The sequence below is a fragment of the Neophocaena asiaeorientalis genome, unplaced genomic scaffold, assembly GCF_003031525.2.
Source record: "Neophocaena asiaeorientalis asiaeorientalis breed wild unplaced genomic scaffold, Neophocaena_asiaeorientalis_V1.1 scaffold166, whole genome shotgun sequence".
NCBI classification, from domain to species: Eukaryota; Metazoa; Chordata; class Mammalia; order Artiodactyla; family Phocoenidae; genus Neophocaena; species Neophocaena asiaeorientalis.
The window spans coordinates 142,438-152,169 of record NW_020174933.1 but is presented as its reverse complement, the minus strand read 5'-3'; the positions used below and the strand labels follow the sequence as shown (position 1 = coordinate 152,169).

General features: G+C 41.5%; 1 protein-coding gene across 1 annotated transcript in view; it reads left to right on the top strand.

Moving 5' to 3' along the window:
- Positions 1-2,898: 2,898 nt before the first annotated feature.
- Positions 2,899-9,732, top strand: part of ZNF37A (zinc finger protein 37A) — a 67,554-nt gene continuing 60,720 nt past the window's right edge. Inside the window, exon 1 of the mRNA XM_024761435.1 lies at positions 2,899-2,912. The gene's annotated coding sequence lies outside the window, so the exon portion shown is untranslated. The remainder of the gene's footprint in view (positions 2,913-9,732) is intronic.

Here is a 9,732-nt window from a genome sequence, read left to right as displayed (position 1 = left end):
TAGTCTTCATAATACTTTGTTTATTTTAATATTTATTTAATTATTTATTTGGCTGTGCTGGGTCTTGGTTGCAGCCTGCAGGATCTTTGTTGCAGCATGCGGGATCTAGTTTCCTGACCAGGGGTCAAACTCGGACCCCCTGCATTGGGAGTGTGGGGTTTTAACCACTGGACCACCAGGGAAGTCCCCAAAATACTTTAAATTATAGCAACTTAAGGCCCAGTGTAATAGAGTCTCTTAACACCTGAAACTAAAAGGGCCTCTAATGTCCTAACTACACATTTCCCTCCCCATTCTACTCCCACAAATAAGGTCCTGTAATCAGACAGTCCTCCTGTTTTACCAAGGCAACCAGGTGTACCCGTGGTTCTTGCTTTTCCCTGAGTAGCGAGTTTCACTTCCCTACCAGCCCGCAAGATTATTCAGAAAAGCCAGTCCCATCCTCTCACAGGAACTAGGGGTTGCTGCATCCTCTTGATAGTACAGAGCCATTTCCCACAACCCCTAGTTGTTCCCTCTGTTCCCAGGTGCGCTACCTGTGTGACCTTGGATGGCATGTGGTGCCCTCTTGCCTGGCCTGTGAATATGCATAACTAGTAAACTTATGTAGATCTCACCTGTCCGGTGTGAGATGTCATGTGTTCAGCTATTCCATTACCCCAGGGCAGGAATCCCGCCACCAACAGAGTGACTAGAAGGTAGTTAATACAGTTGGCATCATGAGCAGGATTATCCATCCAAGACAGGTCACCTAGTCAGTGTTAGCTCATTGCTCTTGGCTAACTGGTTCTGTGATGTGGCAGAGGCCACTTGGGATAGAACCACCAATCGCTGGTAGGCTTGCACTTTGGCCTGCTCTGCTCTGTGGTCTTTTTCTGGAGTGTCGCTCTCCCTTCCCACTCTGAGAGGCTGTTGTCGCTAAGAGAGAATTATTAATTGGCTATGCCCCTGTGTGGCTTGCCATTGGGTTCAGTCTGTTTGGCAGGTGGTCTCTGAGCTACCTATGAGGCTGGCTGCTGGACTTTGATACTCTCCCTTGTAACCACCCAGAAGGTCCATGCCGTGGGTGATTGGATAGAGACAAAAACTGCAAGCCGAGACTTTACATGGCTAGAAATCCAAAATAACCGAGGAAATTTGCACAGAGAAAACAGATAAAATCTTTTTTTCTGCGTGGCAGAAAAAAAGACCACAGCCATGGCAGACAGAGGATGTTCAATCAATCAACCTCTGGGTTATGGGCCCAGCATCCTTTTGCTGCACCACCTGCTACCTATTTCTATGTTGTAAAAAAAAAGAAAGAAAAGAAAAAAAATTCTGTGCTCGTAGTTAGAGGGGAAAACTCCCATCCTGTGGCACAGCAAAGAGGTTAATTCAAATGCAACTTAAGCCTGGGATCCTTAAGCCATATGCAGAAACCATTGCCACGGAGCAGGCCCCTAACCCTGACGATCCTGATCGGACGCTCTCTGGAGACGGAAATTTGTAAGTTTGATTAGAGTAAAAAGAACCCCTCCTCCTCAGAAGTATATCCAGGAACCACAAAAAGAAAAGAAATGGAAAGAAAGAATGAAGGGAGGGAGGCAGACTTAGACACAGGGAGAGGAAACAACAAAATAACTGATACAAAGGTCCACAGTTTTTTGTTTTTCTTTTTAATTGAGGTATAGTTGCTGTACAATATTATGTAAGTTAGGTCCACAGTTTGACCCAATTGGAAATCCAGAATTTACTAATATAATTTATACAACAAAAGATAAAAGGGTGCTGATTGGCTTTTATACCTTCCAAATTAACTTGAGTGTTAACTCTAGTATCTACTGAAATGTACCATTGGCAGACTTTCATGGCCTTAATACAGGGTTCAAGTTATAGTTATACCTGAGCATCCCACTAAATGTAATCACGTTACCCCTAAAATCTTAAGAGGAGCTATTGAACATAAAATAGTGCTATAGACTCAATTGTGTATTGCTCCAAAATTCGTAATGTTGAAATCTAATCGCCAGTGTGATGGTATTTGGAGGTTGGGCTTTTGAGGGTGATTGGGTTATGAGGACAGAGCCCTTATGAATGGGGTTAGTGCCCTTACAATAGAAACTCCAGAGAATTCCCTTGCTGCTTCTGTCATATGAGGACTTAGGAAAAGACAGCCATCTGTGAACCAGGAAGTGGGTCCTCACCAGACATCTGGCACCTTGATCTTGGACTTCTCAGCCTCTAGAACTGTGAGAAATAAATTTTTGTTGTTTGTAAGGCACCCAGTCCGTTGTATTTTATTATAGCAGCCCAAACAGACTGAGTCATTGAGAAGAAATAGACAGTATTTCTGTTGGTTAAGGTGAAACATCCTAAGATTCATGGTACCCATTGATTTAATTTTAACATAATCCCATAGAAGGCATGGATGCTCTGATCCAGTGAATAATAAAATTATATTTTTGGCACTTACAAATTGACAAAATGGGACCCCGTGTACCGTATACCCCAACTGAAACCATTATAAAGACCTATCTAGAGAAATGGTTATCACCTCTGCTTCTCTGTTTAATGGTCCAGTTTAGCTTATTCTTAGTCTGGAAATATTCTTAGTCTGGAAATAATGATGGTGCTTCACAAGGGATTATCACAACCTTAATGCTATGGCCCATCTGTTAAGGACCCAGTACCCAATTTATTAAAATTATTGCTTCCATCCAAATAGCAAGTAGTAAATATTTTCTTATTCCAGGTTTGGCTAATATGTTCTGTTCAGTGCTCTTTTCAACAGCCTCTCAGCCACAGTTTGCCTTCACCTCTGAAGGGACACCAGACACCTTTACCAGGCTACCCGTGGGATACCTCAGCAACTCTGCCATTGCAGTCTTCGTGGGCAATACCTTAACTGCATCCAGTTTTCTCCAGGAGCACAGGTATGACATTACATTGATGACATCCTCCTCTGAGGAAATTCGTTTCACAAATCCACTTGGGACATATAAATACCCACAAAAGAACTCACAAAAAGAGGCATAAGTTATTTCACCACACATAACACAAAGATCTACCCCCTCAGTTAAGTTCCTGAAAATTATTTGTAAACCAAGGGCCGCTCCATCCCTGACACCATCAAGAAACAGCTATTGACTGGTTTTTTTTGTTTTTTTTTTTAATTGTGTGTTCTTAACACACACAGTGTTAATACAGATATGTCCTTTAGTCCTTTTTGGGTTCTGTAGGCAACATATTTCCCCACTTAAAATTTTTTTTTATTCTCACTGATGCTGTTACTTTCAAGTTGGCCCAACTTGTACAGGGCCTCCTCCAAAAGCAGGCTCAAGAATCAGTCCAAATTGAAATCAACAGGTACTCCCATTCATGCCCCCAGAGACTCTTTCACTGTGGGGGCTTTAGCAGCCTCCTGGAATCCAAACCAAGGCTGCAAGGAATACCGTGCTGGTGGATGAGGCATTCTGTAAATCTCTTGATGTTGGTTTTGACAGATGCATTGCAGGCAGGGAAGGCAAATCCATGTACTCCAAATCTTTTGATGGTAGGTACAAAATACCATCTGTTTTGTGATGGGAATGATCTAATGCAGTCACCCTGATAACAAGTAGCTAAACTGATCCATCCACGAATGGTGCCAAGTTGGTTGGTAATTGGTGGTCTCTACTGCTGGCAGATTAGGCACTTAACAGGGACTTTAGCCAGATCGGCCTCGACGAGAGTAAGTCCGTTTTGCTGAGCCCATGCATAATCTCTTTCACTCCCACTGCGGCCACTTCATTCATGAGCCCACTGGGCAATGCCAGAAGAGGCTGGGAAAAGGGCCTGACTGACAGAAGGAGATGGGCATCCACAGAATGTGTCCTTAATTATTCAGTCCTCCAGTGAGGTTACTCTTTGGTGAGCATTCACATGGTACACAAATACCTTCACTCTGCCCATTTGGAAAGGTCTGGGCATGCACCTCTTCCCGAGAACTTTTCACAGCTTTTCCAGGGTACCCCTTCTTAGTCCTTGACCATTTAGCTAAACCGTTAGCCACTGTACATAAATACGTGTAGACCCATAACTTTGGCCATCTCTGCTTCCAGGCAAAATAAACCAGGTGCACTGCTCAAATTTCTTCCCCTTTGGATGATTTCCTTTTACCACTTTCAGGGCCATCTCAGAGTGGGGCTGCATACTGTGCAGAATCATCTAACCCAAGCCTGAGGTTTTTTCTTTCTCAGTCATCTGGTCATAGGGAACTCCTCATGAGGCCATAGCTGTGGATTTGGGGGTGGGGGGCATGGGGTTAACAGATATACTGAAAGCATTTGTAGGCATTGAGCATCTCGGCTCCATTGAAATCTGTTCTTATTTTCCTGTCCCAGTTTTCAGGATTCTGTTCCCTACCAGTCAATGCCCTAACTTGTAATGAGGCCGTGTAAGGTTAGAAATTCAGTTTACATAGTAATTAAGCTACCCAACAGATTTGTCACTGGGTTTCCTTTCATAAATCTCAGCCCTGCAGCTTTAGGGGATGAGGTGCTTTCAAGATTATCATTGAAGCTTTAAGGTCCCTGTGTGGATCTTGAGCTGGGAATTTAAATCCCCGAGCTTCTCATCTTCTTTCCCCAAAGTTCTCCAGCACATTTAGAAGTAACAACCAGTTCCATTATACTCCTTGTGTTCACTAAAATATCTAGAGGAGAAAATACTTGATTTCCCAGAGCCTTGCTTTCTATAGGCACTTGATTACAGGTATCTAAAGGTAATAATTTGTGTATCTGTATTGCCACTGCATGTCATGGACTATCAGTGCCCCTTTACAACTGAAACAGGATCTTTAATAGCTTTAAATCTGACTCTAGTCAGATAACAGCATCTAATTAAGAAATACCAGACCCAGTTCAGAAAAGCCAGACCTAATTTGGTACAAATTTATGATTCAAGAAGGATTTAATTAGAGACATAGAACCATGAGAAGAGTGTGTATGTCTAAAGGGATTTATTACAGGGCTTTAGCTTTCTACAGCTGTGGGAACTGGTTAAGCAGTCTCTATAAGGTTGTTGTCTTCATGTCTGATGAAGGCGCTTGAAGTCCGCAAGGCAGACAATAAGGAAAGGAAGGTGGATGTAATGTGGAAGAGAGCAAAAACAAACGAGAACTCACAACCATGAGTGGCACCGACGAGGATGGGTTAAAACTGGAGTCAGTTCTCATTGCCTCTGACCTTGATGGTGTGGTGTCCTACAGAAGCTTGGCCCCTCAGTCACTGAGGTGGTGTGTGCATCAGAGGAGCTGAAGGATCCACGTGGAACACAGTCCTAGAGGTGTCTCATGCCAATGAGGTGGTCAGTAGATCAGCAATAGCACGTGTGAGATACAAAATGGCTGTTACATCACTTATGCCCTCCAAGTCTTGCACAAGAATCTCTTTTATGGTCCACCCCATGGGAAACATATAGGAAAAGGAATTTTGGGAAATGTAATTCAGTCTCGCCTAGGTAACACATTACAGAGCAACCACATTGGCCTATGAAGGAACTGTGAAATCAGTTCAATGAATCAGAGCTAACATTTTAAAAGAAATAAAACATAATATCAGAATTCATTATAGATATAGGTAAATACTGTTTTATGAAAAATATTTAAGGTCAGTTATATGTTATTCTGGACTGAAGTGGTTTTCCCCCAGATCCATCCTAATGTGACTGTTTTGGAGGTAGAGCCCTTAAAGAGAGAAAGTTAAATGAGGTCATAAGGGTGGGGCCCTAATCCAACATGACTGGAGTCCTTATAAAAAGAGGAGGAGACCCAAGGACGATCATTGCACAAAGAAAAGGCCATGCAAGGACACAGCGAGAAGGCAGCCATTTGCAAGCCAAGGAGAGAGGCCTCAGGAGAAAACAAATCTACCAACACCTTGACCTTGGACTTCCAGCTTCCAAAACTGAGCCAAATAAATTTCAGTTAAGTCACCTAGTCTGTGGTGATATTTTGTTATGGCAGCTGAATGTTTGTGTCCCACCACCCCAGTTCATATGTTGAAATTTAATCTCCAGTGTGATGGCATTAGAAGGTGGGACAGTTGGGAAGTGATTATGTCTGGAGAGTGGAGCCCTCATGAATGGGAACCCCAGCCTTTCCACCATGTGAGGACACAGTGAGAAATTGCTGTCTGTTAACCAGGAAGACAGTTCTCACCAGAATGCAACCATACTTGTGCATTAATCTTGGACTTCCCAGCCTCCAGAACTGTGCAAAATAAATTTCTGTTGTTTATAAGCTATCCAGTCTGTGGTGTTTTGTTATAGCAGCCTGAATGACTAAGGCAGCAGCCTTAGCAGACTAGTACATGTGTGTACTAAAGATTGAATCAGTCTTCTGGCAGCTTTTTTTAAAAAACTAAGACAGTCTTTCTAGAGCAGTTTCAGGTTCATAGCAAAATTAAGGGGAAGGTACAGAGAGTTCCCATTTCCCACACACGCACAGCCTCCCGTGTTACCAACATCCCGCACCAGAGTGGTGTGTATGTTATAATTGATGAGCCTACATTGACACATTGTAAAAGTCCATCATTTACATTGCAGTTCACTCTTGGTATTGTACATCCTGTGGTTTGGACAAATGTATTGATGACATTTATCCATCATTATGGTATACTGAGTATTTTCACTGCCCTAGAATTCCTCCGCACGCTGCCTTTTCGTCCTTCCATCTCCACCCCAACTCCTGATTTTTTTATTGTCTCCATAGTTCTTTGTTTTCTGTAAACACTTTATCCCACTTTAATATTTTAGTTTTTTGCCAAGGTATCATTTAGTATACAAAATATTTTACTTAGTCTCTTTATTATTTTATAGTCCCTCACTAGAATATAAACTCCATCAGAACTGGGAGTTTTATCTATTTTACGCACTACTATGAATCCAGTGCCTAAAACTGGCACATTGTTAATAGTCAATGAGTGAGGGGCTTCCCTGGTGGTCCAGTGGTAAAGAATCTGCCTTCCAGTGCAGGGGACACGGGTTCAATGCCTGGTCGGGGAACTGAGATCCCACATGCCGCGGGGCAACTAAACCTGCGTGCCGCAACTTCTGAGCTCGCACGCCTCAACTAGAGAGGGCTGTGTGCCACAAACAGCAGAGCCGACGCGCTCTGGAACTCACGCACCACAACTACAGAGCCCATGCACCCTGGAGCCTGCTTGCCACAACTAGAGAAAACCTGCACGTCGCGACGAAGAGCCCACACGCTGAAACCTAAGATCCTGCGTGCCTCAACCAAGATCCCACGTGCCGCAACTAAGGCCGTACGCAGCCAAAAATCTTTTAAAAAAATGTTGAATGAATGTTTGTATTGGATCATGAATTTAAATGTATTTCTTACTGTAAATTGAGGTTGAAGATATTTGCAAACTTTGGCAATGTCTTACAGAAGTAAAAGTAGTCTTATCATACAATTCAGCCATTGCTCTCCTGGGTAATTACTCAACTTATTTGAAAATTTAGATTCACACAGAAGCCTGCATATGAATATTTATAGCAGGTTTATTTCCAAAATTGGAAGTAACCACGATATGCTTCAGTAGGTGAATGGTTAAGCAGACTGTGGTACATCTATACAATGGAATATTATTCATTGATAAGCAAGGTGTTAAGTCACTAAAAATCATGGAGGAATCTTAAATGCATATTGCTTAGTGAAAGAAGTCAGTCTGAAAGGGCTGTACAATGTATGATTCATATTATATGACCTTGGAAGAGGCAAAACTATAGAGATAGTAAAAAGATAAGTATTTGCAAGACCTTTAGGGGGACATTGGGAGGGTTAAATAGATGAAGCACAGAATATTTTTTCCTGATTGGTGAAGCTGTTTATTATTCTGTGTGATACCATAATGATAGATACATGACATTATGCATTTGTCCAAACCCACAGAAGTTTACAGCACAAATAGGGAGCCTTAATGTAGGCAAATTTAAAAATCATTGAGGAGTTCAAGGAATACCAGGAAGTATTGCAGACTATGACAAGAGAATCTATGTAACAACTTCACTGAAGGAGGTGGGCAGAAAAGGTGCTAACTAACTTTGGAAATGAGACTGTTAGCCTCAAGACAAAAGAAACTGCACATAAGCACTCTAGGTGATAAAGTTGTTTTCCATGGGGTACAGGTTAGCAATTCTAATTTATACTGGAATGGAACAGTTAAGTAAGTGGATGGCAGATGAGGGAGCCAGGTTTATCACTATTGCATTGGAAGGTTACATATCAGCGAGAAGAGGAGGCTAGAATGATCCACGTGGTACTCTGGATTAGAGTTGGAAACATCAGTATGAACTTATGTTTAATTTAATATAGATACATATGGTTATATATGAGAATTATATAAATAGGCTTATGTTCACGTTAGTATACACAAAATATTCCCTTGCTCTGTCATCTGAGAGACTATAAAAACACCAAAACCCTAATAGCAGTATGTACATGCAGTGCCCAGATCTTGGTTCCTAAAACCATATTCCCATAAAAGGAACCAGGGCTTCTTGGAGAAGTTGCTGATTGTAGGACTTGGGCAGGAAATAAATAGAAGAAGCCTGGAGCATCTTATAGTACCAGAATGTAAGGAAGTGCTCAAACAAAAAAATACCACCTTGATGAGGATATGTCAGAGGACCACAGGAGCCAATCATACTGATACAAATTATTAAATAAATGGGGGAGAACAGAGCTCCTATGTAAAATTCCAAATAATTTATGTAGATTGCCACCAAGGAGGAAGAGCATAACTCCCCATTCCTGTGGCTGTGCATGGTTACTTCTAAAGTGTACCGTATGGAAAGAAAGACATAAAAATATAACAACCATGGAGAAACTGGACAAACAAGTGATCAAGGTCAGTATCAGCAGTGGTAGGTCATGTTGATGGTGTGTACCTCTGGTCTGATGTGATGAAAGTGGCATTTTATGTGCTTTTCCTCCCCAAATCCCACAACCACAGTTTAATCTTAAAAATTTCAAATTTCAGCCAAGAGGCATACTGAAAAGTATCTGACCAGTACATCTCAAAACTGTGAAGTTCATACAAAACAAGGAAAATCTGAGAAACTGTCATAGCCAAGAAATGCTTAAGTTGATATGACAACCAAATGCAATGTGATATTCTGGGTGGGGTCCTGGAACAGTAGACGACATTAGATGAAAACCAAGGAAATCTGAGTAAAGTGTGGATGTTAGTTAATAGTAATTGATCAATATTGGTTCATTAATTGTAACAAATGTGCCATACTGATATAAACTGTTAATCATATTGGGAGCTAGATAGTGTGGGTTATATGAGAACTCGCTGTACTGTCTTTTCTATAAATCTAAAATTATTCTAACAAAGTCTATATATAAAAATGTAATGATAGAATTAGGACATCATTATTTTGCCTCGTCCAGTGAATTAATGGCATCATCAGTTGTTACAAAGAGAGACTACTAGTTAATTATATGCCTCATGGTAAAAGAACACACACTGCATATGGTCTTGCTAAAGTGATCACCCTCAGCATGATTAGGCCTGTCAATCCACCAGCCAGTTTGCATGGAGTACAGAGGACAAAGGAACACTGCACCATGAATGTGTAAGCAGCAAAATCTGGACTGCACCATGTCAGATGCCCCAGGTTTTTCAAAGCCAAATTGAAAAGAACAGAAAGATATAGAAGAAAATCTGTAGAAAAAATTGAAAGCCATAATCGGTTCTTATA